The sequence below is a fragment of the Rhodnius prolixus genome, unplaced genomic scaffold (assembly GCF_049639745.1).
Source record: "Rhodnius prolixus isolate KJV_2025 unplaced genomic scaffold, Rpr scaffold_7, whole genome shotgun sequence".
In the NCBI taxonomy this organism is placed as follows: Eukaryota; Metazoa; Arthropoda; class Insecta; order Hemiptera; family Reduviidae; genus Rhodnius; species Rhodnius prolixus.
The window spans coordinates 12853533-12872562 of NW_027411582.1; the positions used below are offsets into that span (position 1 = coordinate 12853533).

General features: G+C 37.0%; 1 protein-coding gene across 1 annotated transcript in view; it reads right to left on the reverse strand.

The window, feature by feature from the left end:
* The window catches only part of LOC141447018 (metabotropic glutamate receptor 2-like), a 531413-nt gene that overhangs the window by 223813 nt on the left and 288570 nt on the right, over positions 1–19030 (reverse strand). The gene's annotated exons all lie outside the window — the stretch shown is intronic.

The window sequence follows — 19030 nt, forward strand, 5'->3', positions numbered from 1 at the left end:
TATAACACTGCGGATTTTGCAAACATATTAAAAACCTGTTTTAAAACCAGAAAAACTAATTTTCCGCGCATAATATTTTTATTTTTCACCGCTTAAAAGCAAGAAGTATTCCTTGGCTGAAACAGGATAAGCAAAAAACCAAAAATTGTCTTTTTATTTTATTTTTCAAGTTTCAATATCTTTGTTGACATCCGGGATTTACTAGCACTTAGCTGTGATCGATATAAACTTAATCCTTAGATTTTTGATAAAAAAGGGCTCTTCAAATTCAGATCGCTAAAACGTTGTTGTTTTACTTTTTGTTTGTTAAATTTGAATTTAAAAATAAGAAATCGAGATGAGATGCTGGATATTAATCTGCTCAGGGGCGAGTGTTGGTCTAGTGGTCAAGAGTGTGGCTTTGTAAGTGGGAGATCCCCAGTTCGAATCCCACGAATGGCTACTTTTTATTTTTTAGAAAAAACAAATTGTTTATAGTATAGTTGGACGTTGAGCCCTGCCCGAAAAAAATAGGCAATTAATTTACTTTTACGTACATTACTATTGGTCAGCTCGAAGTTGGCTGAAATACAGGAATACAGGACAGAAATACAGGAAATTTTTGATTTTCAGTGGATACAGGATACACACAGCCTTCATAATAGTAATAATTGTCAACTAACATCAAAACTGTAGCTGTCCCAACCTTCTACAGAAATTGCACCTTTAAAAAATCAGCATAAAAACGAGGATATCGAGTTAGATCCATCATAAGTAGGCTCTATTACAATCTTAGAATCAGAAGCTCCTGAAAACCCACTACGTCATCGTTCATTCAATAGAATTGTTACGTTTAATGAAAATTAGATCTACTTTTCAGTGCGAAGTATGTTGTGAAAAAACTCTGACCTTGAAAAAAACCGATCGGTAAGAAAAAATAATGGTTTACCTACTTACAAGACTATATTTTAATCTAAATTGTCTATTTCGCGAACTCTGATTGGTAAAAAAGTATTTAAAATTATTGCAACATAATTTAAAAGTACTGTAGCGTGTAGAGTAAATAACCGAAGCCTATAAGAAACTCCAAAAATGGATATCAGCCGAGGATAGGATTCGTGGAAGGGGTTGACGGAGAGTTAAAAACTGGTAAGGAGGACATTTTGAATAGATGGATGGAATACTTCCGAGAGGTTTTGGGCCCGGTGTCAGAAGGAAGAATTGCCCGGGACGAATTACCATTGGCTGACGATGCGGAGCCACCATCGAGGGAGGACTTCGATTACATTTTGGAGGCAATGAAGGAAAACAAATCTCCTGGAGAAGACGGAATCTCTTGTGAAATGTTGAAATATGGAGGAGAAATGCTTCAGCAGAAGGTTTATGATCTGATTCTTGAGGTGTGGCTACAAGAGAAAATGCCAAAGGATTGGAGAACGGCCTTGATTATCCCAATACATAAAAAAGGCAGTCGCTTAAAATGTGCGAACTACCGAGGAATCTCTCTTTTAAGTACAGTGTACAAAATCCTGGCAAGCCTACTCACAGCAAGAATTGCAATAGTAACCGAACAGGTACTTGGAGACTATCAGAGTGGGTTTAGGAAGGGAAGGTCGACAACAGATCATATATTCACCATGCGGACAGTGCTTGAAAAATTTTATGAAAACAATTTAGACCTACACCAGTTATATGTGGATTTTAAAATGGCTTACGACACTGTATCGCGCGTTGGACTCATTAGGTGCTTGTTGAACCTTAATGTCCCTGCGAAGGTGGTTAGACTGATTAATATGACGCTGACAGGCACGGTATCCAAGGTAGTTGTGCAGAATAATTTATCCCAGGAGTTTCCCGTAAACGTGGGCCTAAGACAAGGAGATCCAATGTCACCGCTTCTCTTTAATTTGGTATTGGAAGTGGCGATAAGAAATACGTTGTCAATATCCGGCGGCAATGTATACAATCGCCTAGTGCAGTGTCTCGCCTATGCGGATGACTTAGCACTTAAAGCTCGATCCGCAGCGTCACTAAAATCATCCTTTATAGAACTAGAGAAAAACGCTGCCGAGAATGGACTGTGTGTCAACGCTCAAAAAACCAAGTATATGGTGACTACGAGAAGAGCCAGGCAATTTAGGGAGCTACAAGTTGGCCAACACAGTTTCGAAGGGGTGAGGGAATTTAAATATTTGGGAGCTACCCTTACATCCAAGAACGAGGTGAGCCACGATGTTAAGAGCAGAATAGCAGCTGGGAATAGATGCCTGGGCATGCTAAGACAAACGCTCCGGAACAAAAACTTGTCCAGGCAGGCCAAAGCGGTCATCTATAAAACGATTATTAGACCGGTTGTTATGTATGGCTCGGAGACGTGGGCGCTGACGGTGGCCGATGAAAGTAGACTAAATTGCTGGGAAAGGAAGGTCCTTAGAACTATCTACGGACCTATAGCTGACAATGGAGTTCTCAGATGTAGAAGGAACATCGAGCTGAAGGAGCTGTATAAGGATGCAGACTTGGTGACCACTATTAAAATCGGAAGACTGAGATGGTTGGGGCACCTAGAAAGAATGGATCGTTGGAGAGGCCCACGCAAGGCTTTTGAGGGGCATCCTGGGGGGAAAAGACCGCGGGGTAGACCGCGACTCCGTTGGCTGCAAGATGTGGAGGATGACCTCCAAAAAATGCAGATACACCAATGGAGAAGAAAGGCAGTAGATCGAGACGGTTGGTCTAATCTGCTTAAGGAGGCCAAGGTCCTACAAGGGCCGTAGTGCCAAAGGAAGAAGAAGAATTTAAAAGTAGTGTAGCGTGTAGAGTAAATAACCGAAGCCTATATACTTAATTAAGTTGACTAGAATAATGCCTAAGTAACTAATTAAAGTATTACATCCATATTAACCGACAATAAGGGTACAAATAGAAAATTACCTCCTATCATCTGTTCAGAAAAGGAAGGAAGTAAATATCTAGTGGTGAAAACTCATCTAGAAGGCACAGATGTGACTATAACAACCAGATGGTGGTTACTATTACAAATGGTTATTAATCTTAATTCTGGTTATCCAGACCATGAAAAACTGTTTTAATGAATGGTAAAAGTTTATTTTCCAGCTTTACTGTACTTTCCTTTTGGGAAAATAGCTTTTCACATTATTTTCTTTAGTGAGCTTGTAATTTAAATGTTTTTTTTTTCTAGTTTTTCTTTTGAGAAAATAGAATGTCATTCACAGCCAGTTCCATTTTCTTTGCTTTACTGTAATGAGTAAAGGTGTTGGTTGGTAGTCGTTTCAGTTTCCACTTTTAAATATCCGTTTTGTTTTTAAGTCCTGCCGAGCGCGTATAAAGTGGTTTTAACAAATTGATCTATATTTAACAAAAATGAAAAATTGCAAATAATTGAAATTTCGTTAGATGCCATCAGAGAAAGTCACGATACGTTTTGGTCAAAATTGTTCAACCAGAACTGTCTCGTTAATGGATATTTATGTAGTATTGTTCGTCGTTTTTTTGGTGACTGATTCATAAATCCAAATGGAAGAAACAGTTTTGCCAATTTCAGTCATTATTTTATTTATTTTTGCGCCAAGCTTTCGATCTAGGGAACTGGGACATCTTCAAGGGCTTACGCTTGTTGTCAATAAGCAAATATCCTGAAGATGTCCTAGCCCAGTCTTTCTCAAAGGAGGGGCGCTGGAGGCCTGCAGGAAGAGAGCGGTAAAGGGATTCAGAGAAAATTGGGGGGGTATTGAAGGGGTTTAGGGGGGTGGCGATGGCTGATTTGTGCTATTCTAATATTTTAAACTAAAATCAAAACCTGCCTCCTACACTACATCGATTATTTCGTTAATTTTGGGGCTACAGAAAGCCAATCCCACAATTGTACCCCTGGATTGTGGTCGATTTGTTCACCAAATTTTTGATAGCATTTCCAATCGTCACATTTGTGTGAACGTGGATTTAGTGCTGTGGCAACGCTGCTAACTAGAAAGAGCAATAGTTGGCATGTTACCGAACGCGGTTACTTTTTGAGTAAATTCGAGCCAGATATTAACCAAACTTGTTAAAAATCATCAGATTCATCCTTCACATTAGATTAGTTTTAAAATTTAAAACTGCTTTACAGACTTCTTGGACGACGCTCCAAATTGCCCATTAAACTCAAACGCTTAATATACTCGTACTATCCTCAAACCTATGTGGACTTACGGGACTAGAGCTGTGGGGTTCAGCCAATCCTACAAACATACGGACTGTACAAACATTTAAGTGAAAACTACTGCCGACAGATAGTTGACGCTCCTTTCTACGGTGACTAACCTCACTCTTCACAACGACCTCAACATTCCCTTCATAGACCAACTAGCCAAGACTAAGTACCAAAAATTCCATACTGCTCTCTCTAAGTGCTCCAATCCTCTTGTACTGTCTCTCGCCTCCTCTGACAATCCTCCTAATAATCAACCTCGCAGACTGAATCGCCAGTGGCCCCGCGACTTCCTTGAGGTCTGAAGACCTAAAGATTATTACATCCCTTAGAGAGTGCTGCCACTGGGTAGTTTCTCTCCTCCTGGTCTTCACGTACCAATTAATCTTAGCACTTCCAGATTTACTTATTGTATATATGTAATACAGATTGTAGATAACTTAATAAATTGAAAAAAAAATTTAATTGGAATGTTTGTTTTCATTTGAATAAAAGGTTTTTTAAAATATTATTTATAAATTTACGTTTTATTGCTGACATTAGAACAGCCTCATTTAAAAAGATGTAAATTCGAAATCAGAAACACAGGATAAGACTTATATGGCAAGCTATAATTAAATTAAAATAATGATTGCGATTGTGATTTTTTAGATTTTAAGATTTAAGTTAAAAATTTGAGTAAATAATTGGTTTTCAAACTGGGCGATAGGCGAAATAAGTTTGAGAAAATTAACCGCAAAAAGCTCCTAGAAAGAGAAAAATTAAGGGGCCAGCAGCTGGATTCGAAACTGGCAAAACAGTTTATTCAAAATATATTTAATTTTTGCGAAACTTTAAAACGATTTATTGAAGACTTTTTTTTTTTTTTTTTTGGCCTTGGCTTCCGCCATACAGCCAGCATCGTCTAGGTGCTTATCACTAGAATATCACTCACTCTCCATTCTTACTTATAAATACATTCGCTTCACACATTCATCCCTCTACTATATACCGCTATTTACATAAACTACTGCTAATGGATGGAGCAGCACTCTGTGCTCCTGCCATCCTTATAGCTTAACCAAAATTAAAATCACGTAATCCTTCTCTAAGCATTTTCTTCCATTCATTCTAATTCGGCTATAGCTTTTAAATACATTCATATTTCATTGCTAGCTCTGCCATCGACTTAAGCACATAAATGTTGGTGGAGAATATAATGTCTTCGTAGCGAAATGGTGCATCTAAATACCTGTATATATCGTCAAACATTCGTTTCCTTTCTACCACATAACGTGGGCATATCATTATTACATGTTTGAAATCCTCCTCCTCATTGCAATCTACGCAAAGAGGAGAGGACCTTTTGTTGATCCTGTGTAGATACGATGCACACCGCGTGGTTCGCTCTCAGCCTGCTTATTGTCGTAACAACCCATTTATTAGTGACAGTTCCCTTAAACCATGGTTGTCTAGGTAACTGATCTGCCATAGTTTTATAGAATCTACCTTTATCACCATTATTGTAATCTGTCTGCCATTTTTGTACCAATCTGAAGACTTTTTGAACCAATAATTAATAAAAAAAAAAAATAATAAATATTTAAATAATACTAGTATAACATTTCTGTATAGTTCAGTGGAATTGTTTAAAATTTCAAGAGAATCATACATTGTTAACCATTTGGTGCAGGAAATACTTACCAATGTACATCCATGAGGATGTAGTGTGGAAATATAGACCACAACTTGGCTGTAGCTTCCATTCTGCGGTCTGTTTGCCATAGTGTTCATAAATTGTTCAACTCACTCTCTAAAATGCATGTATGAAACCATTCTAGGCTGGGGTTAAATGAATGATTTATAGTTTACAGTAAAATTTATATCCTAAAGTGTTAAAACGGAAGTTAACTATAAAACATTTGTTTAATTGCCAAGTCAATGAAAGTTAAGATACATATTTTGTATGCAGTTTTGTAATATCTAATCAGCTAATGCATTAATAAGAGATTTAAAGTCTAAGCTGGGGAGGAAAAAATCTCCATTGTACAGAATTTTAAAAAACGTTTTAGACAAATTTAAACAATAAACTAAAAAATTGAATCAATTAAATCGGTACTTCCGGTGACCCCATTTAATCTAAAACCTTGTTGTGGCATCCTCTCTCTTGCGTCTTTCCGTTTTTGAATTTACACTGAATAGATTCAGAACTGACAGACAAATCACAACATTTCGTCATGATCAATTATTTTTTTTTTTAGAAAACTTAGTCAAAAAAAAATTGGAAATGGGAAATCTACGCAATTACAATAACTTCTCTCACTGTTTCTTCTCTAACTTCCGATATACTATCGATTTATCGATAGATTAAACTTTTTTTTTTCATTAATTTATTTCTCGAAATAGACTACATGTTGTAGATCAGTGGTTCTTAACCGGTGTTCCGCGAATATGGTCCAAGTGTTCCGCGAAATTTCAATTTTAAATGTATTGAAATTTAGAAACTTCGGAAAGATACGAAAACAAAAAATTGTTCCTTTTTTTTTTAATTTGAATTTAATTTTAAGTTTTTGCTAAATACCGAATTTCAAATTATTTAATGTTAGTGTTCCGCGAGAAAAATATATACATATAATTGTGTTCCGCGTCTATGAAAAGGTTAAGAACACTGTTTTTTTTTTTTTGGCGCATCAACAGCTGAGGTTATTAGCGCCCGGAGCTTTTTCCAGTGCACTGCCGGCCTCCGGACAGTGTTCTCTCGTTACAGACAGTGAGCTGCAAGAAGCTCCTAGGAAGAGAAAATCTAAGGGTCAGCTGCTGGATTCGAACCCGGGACCTACGCGTGGGAGTCCAGTATGCTAACCTCATAGCTAAACCCTTCCCTATAAGAACACTGTTGTAGATTATACAGATTATAAATAAATAATTATTTCAATATGCCCAAAAATACTATCTGAAATCTCCTGTTCTAAATATTAGGAACTCAAATTGCAATATTTGTTTCAGCAAACAGAACAGGAATTTATTAAAATATAAAGCGAAAAATTCTCTTTTTTTGTTTCACTTTTTTATTAATTAATTTATTATTAGAACTTTATTTTTTATTATTTTTCTCTTTTTTCACATTAAATTAATTATTCATCAATTTTTAATGGATAATTATTTCGTTTACAGGTGAGTTTCTGAACATTGTACTAAGATGTCGCATTAAATATGTAAGTTCGAATTTATTTATTATATATTTTGACCTGACTCCTTCCTTTCAATATCCGAAATTGAAAGAGGGGTAAATACCCCCAAAAAAAGTTGTACGAATCGCTAATCAAGTCAAAATATAAAAATTTATCTTTTCCTTCCCTCCCATTTTTGAGTTATTTTATAAAAAACGGACGCACACATTCATCAACTACTTAAAATAAAAATAAAAACACTTTTTTCCGTCGCATCTTCTTCTTCTTTCCTGGCTCTACAACCCAGTGATGTGGGTCTTGGCCTCCTCAACATGCTTCCGCCAGTCGTCTCTATCTCTAGCGGCCGCCATCCAATTACGCAGTCCGAGGATATTCCTCGCGTCCTGAGCAACTCCATCATTCCAACACAGTCTAGGTCTACCTACCCTCCGTCTCCTATCCGGGGTCCCGCGCAGCAGTTTAGAGGGAATCTCATCGACACTCAGCCACGCCACGTGGCCTGCTCATCTCTGCCGGTTTAGTTTAATTCAGGCTACTACTGGGGGCTCCTTCATTAGATCATATAATTCTCTATTCTTCCTACGTCGCCAGGTCGTGCCTTCACGTACTGAGCCGTAGATTTTGCGCAGTAGTTTTCTCTCGAACACCTGCAAACGGTGCTCGTCTGTCTTTGAAATAGTTCAGGTTTCTGAGGCGTATGCCAAGACAGGCTGAATGAGGGTCTTGTACAGCCTAAGTTTGGTGCCTCTTGTCAGCAATTTACTTTTAAGGTGCTTATTTAGGCCATAATAGCACCTGTTAGCCGACATCAACCTCCTTCCTATTTCTTGGGAGACGTCATTATCGGCTGTCACAAGAGATCCCAGGTAAACAAACTCAGCTACATTTTCAAATGTGTAGTCCCATATGCGGAGTGGGTCTTTTTTTGTTGGATCGGTGGTGAGGAATTTTGTTTTTTCCTCATTAACCTCCAAACCCAATCTCCTGCCGTTGGCTTCAATTCTCAGGAAAGCATTCTTTACAGCATCGACTGTTCTACCCACAACGTCTAATATGTCATCTGCGTAGGCTAAGAGCTGCACAGATTTATGGAAAATGGTTTCCGAGGTTTGGATTTCCGACTCTCTGATCACCCTTTCGAAAGCCAGGTTAAAAAGCAAGCAGGCTAATGCATCACCTTGCCTTAATCCGTTTCTCGATTGGAATTGAGAGGAGATGCTCGTCTGTATCCGCACAAAGCACTGAATATTCGACATACTCATCGCAACAAGACGTGCCAACTTAATCGGTATATTCATTTCACTCGTAGCCTTGTACAGCTCGCACCTATTTTCCATCGCATAGAATCTCAAAAAAAACGAATGCTTCATTTAGAATCGATTACAACAAAAATCAATTAAATCAAAACACGACACTTTAAATTAGTGGCCCCCCAAAAAAAATATTAGTAAAAATTAAATTTCTTTTATCACTTCAAAATTTTAGTTAAAACCTTAGCTTTATTGTTAACAATTTAGATAAGGGGCTAACTTAGTAAAATATGGGCTAGAAACTTGATATATTCTGGGGGGTCTTAAATTAATGAACTTTCAGAAACCCTAACATCCATGACCAAAATAGTGAGAGTAAAGCAAACTAAACTTGAAAGCCCAACTGTGTACTAATTTGTAGAAAATTGTATTATAAATGGCCAAGCTATTTCATACTATTTAAAATTGTAATAACATTGTAATAAAATGTAATAATAGTATATAAAAAACAAAATTGATGTGAACACTTACATGATTTTCTCTTACCGCAGGTTATCTAATTAAATTTTTTTGAAACATGGACTTTTTACTGAATAGAATTTTCACTTGGTATCATTTTTTCAAGTAAAAACGCAAAAAACTATGAAAACAAAATATATTTACAATAAAGTAGTCCCTCCGATTGGCCGAATTTCTTCTAAATTGGAATTTTGGATACATGATTTGGTACATTGCACGGGAATGGCACATTAGTCGGAAGCCAGCCATTTCCCTCGTTTTCAAGTGTTCTCAATCGAAATTACCCCTGGTTTAATAAAATCATATACAGGGTGATCCATTTAAAACGCACCAATCGCTTATAACATTTTAGGAAAGCGGAATTCCGAAAAAACGTACGAAGTTAACTATATGTTTTTTTTTAGTCTAGTTTTCAAATTTTTCACCCCGATGCTGTATCTTTATTTTTGGTGGAGTTACGGCTAAAAAACCGATTGGGATTTCCTAAGGACCACTGGTTTTGACAATGATTATGAAAACTACATAAAAAACTGTGAAAAGTGACGTTAATACCGTTTCGATATCCGTAATATTAATTGAGATATTTAAGATCAAAGTTACAATTTTATCTATTCCTGATTGGTTTTCAATATTAATTTTCCACCAAAATACACGTTTTGGGAGGTCCTCTGACTGCAAAAATGTTATTGGCGTTACAAAGTGAAAAAAATAATAATTTTAAGATTTTAAAATATTGTAAAGTTTTTCTCCAAATAAAAACTTTACTTACACAACTAATGCCTGCCACTAGTTATTAAATATGTGGGTTTGATTAACTAATAAAACTCGCTAAAGTTGTAAGTAATAACCTGATTTATTAACACGTTAACATTACTCACATTAACATTTACAAGCAACTAACGCTATTCATTACAGTCACCATTTACAACAGTCACAACAGTTTACTGTTACTTACTCACTTCGTAACGCCACAAAACTGTTCCCCGACTGACCACTGGTCCGCACTGCACCGAATTGCACTAGTCTCAGCTACACTAACACAGCCTCTACTCATCAACTGACTAATTGCCCAACTAGCTACCACTGAAGCACTCCGCAACACTGACTCTCTCAAAGACTTCACTAACAACTGATTAACAACTCGTTAAGAACTCCTTAAAACTTGATTAAAAACTGTTAAAACTGACTTCTCCAGCTGTGTCGGCCTCCTTTTAACTGCGTGCCTCCCTCCAACTGGGACTGCCCTCCTCCAACTCACTGAGCATAAGTTTCCACGCCCTCCTGACGTTCATTGGCTGGAGAAAACATACCGCCACCACCTCAGCTGTGAGCCGCCTCCTCCCATTCTCTGTCTCTCTCCAACTCCGTCTGTCTCACTCTCACCTGTCAATCACTGGCTGGGAAACACATATGCCACCACCCCAACTGCGGCCTTTCTCTTAGCTGGCTTTTACACAGGTCACTAACTCCTTGAACAATCTAGCCCTTTCCTTTCTAGTTCAGGTATAGACCGGCTCTTTTGTCTACACAGTGGTAGCCTGTTACCGGCTTTAGTCGCTTAACCCCTAGAACAATCTAGGCCTTTCTTTTCTGCCACAAGTAGTTACCGCCCTTTTGTTAATGCAGTGGCGGCCTGTTACTGACTTTGGTCGTTCAACCTCTAAAACAATCTAGGCCTTTCTTCTCCGCCCAGGTCAACTTCGTTACAATATGAAGTGTAATGTAATGGTTGTGGGTGAATCCGGATAAATTGGTTTTTATCATCAAATAAAAGCAATCATCACATCATTTTAATGCACCCCGTATGCAAGACTTCTTGACCTATGATTACGGTAAGAATATTTTGCCAGGGATGGGCAGGTGTTCGTCTAGTGGTCAAGAGCGTGGCTTTGTAAGTGGGAGATTCCCAGTTCGAATCCCGCGTAAGACTACACTTTATTAAAAAAAGTATTATGATTCTTTAAGTAATAAGAATGACTGCATACGCGAGATTAGAACTGAGGATCTCCCACTTACAAAGCCACACTCATGACCACTAGACCAACACCCTGGCAAGATATTCTTACAGTAATCATAGGTCAAGAAGTCTTGCATACTGGGTGCTTTAAAATGATGTGATGATTGCTTTTATTTGATGATAATACAAATTTATTCTGACCCACCCATAACCATTACACTATACCACATGTTTTAAAATCTCCAATTCTTATTATTTTTGTACTTTGCATCACCAATAACATTTTTTGCAGTCAGAGAACCTCCCAAAACTGGTGTATTTCTGGTGGAAAATTAATATCGAAAACCGTTCACGAATAGATAAAATTGTAACTTTGATCTTAAATATCTCGACAAATATTAGAGATATTGAAACGGGTTTACGTCACTTTTCATAGTTTTCATAATCGTTGTCAAAACCAGTGGTCCTAATGAAATCCCAATCGGGTTTTTGGCCGTAACTCCGTGAAAAATAAAAATACAGCATCGGGGTTGAAAAATTTGAAAACTAGACTAAAAAAAACATATAGTTTGCTTCGTACGTTTTTTCGAAATTCCGCTTTCCTAAAAAGTTATTTGCGATTGGTGCGTTTTAAATAGATCACCCTGTATAAGTTATAGAACTACTTAGTAAGACATATTTAAAGAAAAATACTTAGGATCCGTTTTTTGAGAAAAAATAAAAATAAAAATTTGCAATTACTGCGATTTTATTTTATTAAGAGCACTTAAGACAAACACACACTCACACACACAGGTAGACAAATTAGCGAAAAAACGCCAATTATCACAGCGGATAATTTGTAAAACAAATAATTATCAAATTACTAATGAAGGGATTAGCTAGGCGGTGAGTGTACGAGGGTCGTTTGAAAAGTCCGTGCAAAAATAAAAACTACCTAATTTTTTGGGGTAAACCTTTTTTATTTTTCAACATAGTCTCCTTTTAGGCTTATACACTTCGTCCAACGCTGCTCTAGTTTGTTGATCTCTTCCGAATAATAGGTTTTGTCCAAGTCTGAAAAATAGCCATTCGTTTCTGCAATCACCTCCTCGTTTGAATAAAATCTTTTTCCCGCCAGCCATTTCTTCATATTGGGGAACAAATAGTAGTCCGAGGGAGCCAAGTCTGGAGAATAGGGGGGATGTGAAACGAGTTGGAACCCTATTTCCATTAATTTTGCGACCACAACTGCTGAGGTGTGAGCTGGTGCGTTGTCGTGATGGAAAAGGACTTTTTTGTGGGCCAATCGTGGGCGTTTTTCTTGCAGCTCGGTTTTCAAACGGTCCAATAACGATGAATAATATGCACCTGTAATAGTTTTACCCTTTTCCAGATAGTCGATGAGGATTATTCCTTGCGAATCCCAAAAGACAGTCGCCATAATCTTTCCGGCCGAAGGAACGGTCTTCGCCTTTTTTGGGCGCAGATTCCCCCTTGGTAACCCATTGTTTAGATTGTTCTTTGGTCTCTGGAGTGTAGTGATGTATCCATGTTTCATCCACAGTGACGGAACGACGCTTAAAGTCCTGCAGATTCTTCTGGAACAGCTGCAAACCGTCCTTGCAACACTTCACACGATTTCGTTTTTGGTCAAGCGTGAGCAATCGCGGCACCCATCTTGCGGATAGCTTTGTCATGTCCAAATGTTGATGCAAAATATTATGTACCCGTTCATTCGAGATGCCCACAGCACTAGCAATCTGACGCACCTTCACTCTTCTGTCATCCATCACCATATCATGGATTTTATCAATGATTTCTGGAGTAGTAACCTCAACCGGGCGTCCAGAACGTTCAGCGTCACTTGTGCCCATATGGCCACTCTGAAAATTTTGAAACCACTTATAAACTGTTCTAATCGAAGGTGCAGAGTCACCATAATGTTTATCAAGCTTCTCTTTAGTCTCCTGAGGCGTTTTGCCTTTCATAAAGTAGTGTTTAATCAACACACGAAATTCTTTTTCGTCCATTTTTTGAAAATCACTCGACTTCCTCGATTCAAACGAATGCCAAACACAAAGAAATAGACCGATCTGGCTGAAACTTGGTGTGTGTTCTTCCAAGAGATGCTACTAACTAAACATAACCTCGATACGCGCCAGTAGTGCTATCTCTCTGACTTTGCACGGATTTTTCAAACGACCCTCGTATTTGAATTCCTAACGGGGAGATTACCGGTTCGAATCCAGCTACTGGCCCTTAAAAGCTCACTACCCGGTGATGGAGAGCGTTATCTGTAACGAGAGAACACTGTCCGGAAGTCGGCAGTGCTCTGAAAAAAACTCCGGATGCCAATTACCTCTTATGTTGGCGCGCCTTAAATCATAAAAGAAAAAATTAATTTAAAAAAAATAAAATTTTCTCTATTAACAAATTTATTTAAAATTATTATTTTTTTAAATTTAATTTTTAATTTACAATCTGTAAACAGCTGTATACAATCAGTAAATGTGATGAGTGTGATGAACTGGTGCGGGAGAAGAGCAGGAGGAGAGAAACTACCCACTGGTAGCACTCTCTATAGGAGAGAGGAGAATGTGTGGAGCGATGAGAGACAGGAGAATAATAATTTAGGTCTTCAGCCTACAAGGAAGTCGCGGGGCCACTGGCGATTCAGTCGGCGAGGAGTATTAGGGATGTCAGAGGAAGCGAGAGACTATACAAGAGGATTAGAGCTAGTCGAGAGAGTAGTATGGAATTTTTGGTATTTACTCATGGCGAGTTGGTCTATGAAGGGAATGTTGAGGTCGTTGTGAAGAGAGAGGTTAGTCACCGTAGAAGAGAGCGTCAGCTATCTGTCGACAGGAGTTTTGACTGAAATGCCTTGTACTGTCCTTATGTTTGTAGGTTTGGCTGAACCCCACCGCTCTAGTCCATAAATCCACATAGGTTTGTGGATAGTGTTGTATATTAAGCGTTTGAGATGAAATGGGTAATTTGGAGCGTCGTCCAAGAAGTCTGTAAAGCAGTTTCGCACGTTTTGTCATTGCTTGTCTTTTAAGTCTAGTGTGTGGGTTCCACGTAAGTCGCTAGTCTAAGAAGAGCCCAAGGTAGCGCACCAGAGATCTGTACAAGGGAGAGGATTGCTGTTGAAGAGGACAGGTTGATAGGAGCACCGCCGGATAGTAAACGTGGCATTTCTGTGGGCTCATTTTAATCCGCCACTTCTTTCCCCAGGGTTCTAATATTAAATATCATTCCCAAATTAAGGGTATTTTTACTTTTTCGGTTTCTTTTTTGAAAATTAATTTCCACAGCCATTGTAATTACTATAGATCTATAGATGGAGCCAAATTTGGAATTCAATGCCCGGTTAAGATCCGCTACAAAGCAAATTGTTTTTTAATTCATCTATTTTATATTCCTTTTTTATTCTCGACAAAATAATTAACATCTAATTTAAGGAATAAATAAGTAGAATAAAAATTTTACGCGTTCGCAGTTTCTTCCTCTAATTTAGTAAAAGAAACTAAAGTCACTGCCTGCTTTATAAGAGATAATTGTCCAGCATTTGTACAACAATAAATCTGAAATCACTTTGACACTGACTTGCACTTACCAAACAGACGTCTAGAGAATAAAATCTGAGAATGTTTCTCGAGTATTAGATCTAAGAATAATATTGGTAAAATACTATTTTATTAGCACAACTGAAAAAAATTGGAAAATAAATGATAAAATCAAAATAAGATTGTAGAAACTTGTTCTTCTTATCTGCTCCGGAAACTTTCCTCTTGTTGAGAGGGAGATTTTTGTAGTGAAGGTTGTTGGAGGGTCAGGGAGTTGAAAGTGAGAGGAATGGAGCGCTAAAGGAAGGTATGAAGCAATGTAAAATACTTGTATTGGCGAAGATTTTGTGGTAATATTACAACAATTCATGTAAGTACATGAATTTACCACTATTTCTTACCCTAATTGGAGGTATAAGGTGATTCGCTATTCAGTTCGGAGCCAGACTCGATGGAATGCGACCTAAATAAAAGCCCCCGCTAGCCGCCTCCGTTAATTTCACACATTATCCAGGCACAAACCCCCTCTCTGTAGCCTTTACGAAGAATTATAGCTAAAATAGCCAATACATGCCGAACAAAATTTAAAAAAAGTACAAACAAATAATTTATTATATGAAAATTTTAAAATGAAACTTTCTTGATAATATCTTTGATTTTATCCGTCATAACAAGCATCTTTATTGTATCTCAGACCTGTTTCGCACTTTCATTCATAACCAGAGATAGATTAATCAAATTGGATGAAGAGATTTCTTGTAGTTCACATGTGAAAAAGGTTACATGGTCTGTATTTGTGTTCTTTCAAAATGTTAATAAATCGTAAAATAGGAAATAATTATTATTAAATAAAATATCGATGAATATTCATCAATTGATTTATATCGATTGATTAATTCTTTTTGATGAACATATGTTTCTAATCATGGAACAAATAATACAAAAATAAGTAAAATATTTAAAGGAAAACTTTAAAATAGTAAAGAAAATGCAACTTGCTAGTATATTCATACTTCCTTTTGTGAGGTTTGCGGTATAGCTTTAAAAATTGTATCCAAGTTAAAGTTAATTTGTTTGTTCGGAATGTTTTGGCGAATGGCTTTCTGTTTGTATATCCTTTCTAAGATGTTCTGTATGTCTTTCTTTTCTTCCTGAATATAGCAGCATCATTGTCTTGTTGATACTGTTTCGGTTTGGTGACGTGTGTCTGGAGTTAGCTGTGGCTCCTAAGTGATACTTTTAACGGAGAATTGTATCCTTCAAACTCAGTAGTTTTAAGATTAGTTGTAGCCCATAACTCCTTCATAGATCCTACACGCCAGGAATTGTGGTCTCTTTCAATAATAGTGTTAGAAATAACTAAAGTGATTAATTCAACACTTTTATTACTTGAATCAGCTACTTACTGTTGTATTTTAGTTGAAATTAATTAATGTTAAGAAAAAAGTGGAACAGAGCTCTTATTGATTGACAATTCCAGTATTGTGTTGAAATAACACCAGCCATCGTTAAGATATCTTTTCATTTGTTCTGCAATAAGCGTAGGAAGCCAGTGGTTAAGAGTGAACTTACAATATAACTAATGAAAGATTCCCCAATTACCGGGCACTTGTTGAAAGAAGTGTCACGGAGTTATATTGTTTTCGGTTATTCTCGATTCTTCTCGACATGGAAAAAAAAGACAATCATTTTTCTTTCATTCTTTCACACCCACAGCGCATCCTCCCTCTCTCTTACTTCGTCCAGGATTGATAGTTAATTGGCACTTTAAGTCAGTAAAGAATGATGCTGTCCTGATCCTGCTAAATTGTCCTTCTGGTTTTCATCACTGACGGCTGATGAAGAGTTTAAATCGAAAAGAAGTTAATGACAATATTCTTTGGGATAACTAACAAGAAGGTTAAGGTTAAGGGAGGAAGTAGTAACTAAGGATGGAGGACGAAGGGAATCCTTAGCTGATGATACATAAGAAGGGACAAGCAAAAGCCATTAAAGAAGGTCCTCTTTGGCAGGACACTCCAACCCTCTGGGCACGGAAGCTTGGGCCACTTTAATCCTATGATATAGACCCTATCTTCCTCCAGTATTTCCTCTTTCAACTTTAGTTTTCTTCTACAACCATTTCTTCTTTTTCTTCTCTTCTCACTTGGCCCAAGAAAAACTGGAAGTGCTCCTTTATGATATTTCATTTTATACTGAATCCTTAGTACGTTGATTAATGCAGACATAAAACTGCTTCCAAAGTAATTGTGGCTTATAGAACCTTTCCCCCCCCCCCCAACAATGAAATTTCATTTCATATTTTCTCCTCCACCCTTGTAATTTTTGTCCTTTTTTTTTACTCCTTTGTTTTATTTATTTTTAATAAAGATTTCCTTTATTTCGGTTAGAAAGATTTATTTTACTCCTTCAATAGGATAGATTTTCTAACCATTTTTACGAACCCTTCGACAGGTTTTACTCATATAAATTAAAAAAAATTTAAAGAATATATTTTCTTTTAGTTGCGTATAATGTGTATTCGAATTATTGTATCTCTATTTTCTTTTACTTATCAAGAAGTACAGAACAATTTAAAAATAACATAACAGTCTTATTGTAACAATATTTCAATTAACTTCAATATAACAGTTACTTTTTAATATTTAACAAAGGTGGTAAAATAATGAATTATAAAGAATTTAAATATTGAACTCTCTTTATTAACGTGGTTAATAATTTTAATTATCTAAGGGTCTCGTTTTGCTCCTCAGGAGAACTTAAGACGAACAGTTAACACTTTTTTCTGTTACCAGATTTGTCTTACATTAAAAGTGTCCGATAGGGCAGTTCTAGAAGGTTTGTTCTTTAAAAAAAACTGCACCAAAAAGCGTAACGTTGAAAAACACCCAACTTTGACAATATTTTTCTCTTTTTCTATAAAAGATAAAATTCCCAAATTTTCTTTATAATATAGGGCAAATCCTCCTTTATATCTGTATTTTTTTTTTTTTTTTTTGCAACAACCCAGATCTACTAGATGTCGAGAAAAAAAAGTTGCTGAAAATGAGCAAAAACCGCATTTTCAGATATTGTTTTTACATTTTTTTTTGTAAACAACTAAACGCCTAAACGAATGGTTAATGACCATCGCAAGTAACTGTTCTGCAGTACATGTCGGGAGTACTTTTGCAAAACTGAAATTGAAAGTGGCCAATTTGATGAATCTACAGAAATGCCAGCAGTAGAGGGAAAAAGAGAGATCTGGCGCATTACGTCATCAACGTCGGATCCAAATCCCCTCCTTCCTTCATGTGGGTTGGGGGGTTGGGGGTCAGGTTAATATAAGAAAAAAAGTTTTTTAAAATACTCCTAGCTTCGATCCTGCGATCTTTTACTCTAAAGTCAGCAACTCTAACCACTAGACCATCAGTGTTACTGGTAAAAATATGTATTATTTAAGGTCTATCAAGTTGGGGCGGTCACTCCGCCTTTCCTCGCCGTAGCTGTGCCGATGGAGCGTGAGGTGTATGTGTGTGTGCGGGGGGGGATGTATTGCATTCTCCACAGCTTCATCTCTGTTCACGGTTAGATCCCCCCCCCTATTCGATGGTTAGGAGGGTGATCTTCCACGTCCCTAGCTGTACAGTTCCTCAAGTAACTTCCGTTATACCACCTCCTCTCTCAGTTTAATTTTTTACCGATATTTTTTTAAACGTTTTGGTGAAGAGTGAGTGGGGGGGGATCTACAAGACTTTCAGTGATTTCTACTTTTATAACATCAGTTTTACGCAAACATGGCTATGAGTGAAATGGGTCTGCAGCTGACTACAAGTTTTCCACTCAACAAAAACAACTCCAAGGTATTGATTACTGGTCTCTCCCAAGATTATGTGCCTCTAATAGCGGTGAGATCGAGAAAAGATGTTATTTATCTAGATGTTGAAGACTGGACAACTTTGAAGTCAAGCATGCAGACTTTCAGTGACTTCTTCAATGGGAAAGAAGCAGTTTCTCCAAGTGAAATCAACCTTAACAAAGCAACAATATATTTTATTAAGTTCACGCACAAGATGATTTCCATCCAGGGGAAAGCAACTTGGTTGGAGAACCTTCTAAGTTTTCAACCTACGAAAATCAACCTGCTAAGAAATGAATACTTAAAACTTCAAAGCTTGTTAAAAGATGTAAATGTTCAATTGGATTATTTATCAAAACTTTGTGTTCCTAATACATTATTTCCATATTATAAAGAAAATTAATAAACATTTTCACCCGCAAACTAAGTTTTTTTTATATTTTATAAATTCCTCTAAAATATTTTTAGTAAGGAGAGGATAAGAGAGAAAAAAAACCTACACAAACTTTATTATTCTACTAAATCATTTTTATTTATCCAAGAGGGTTTCTTAAAC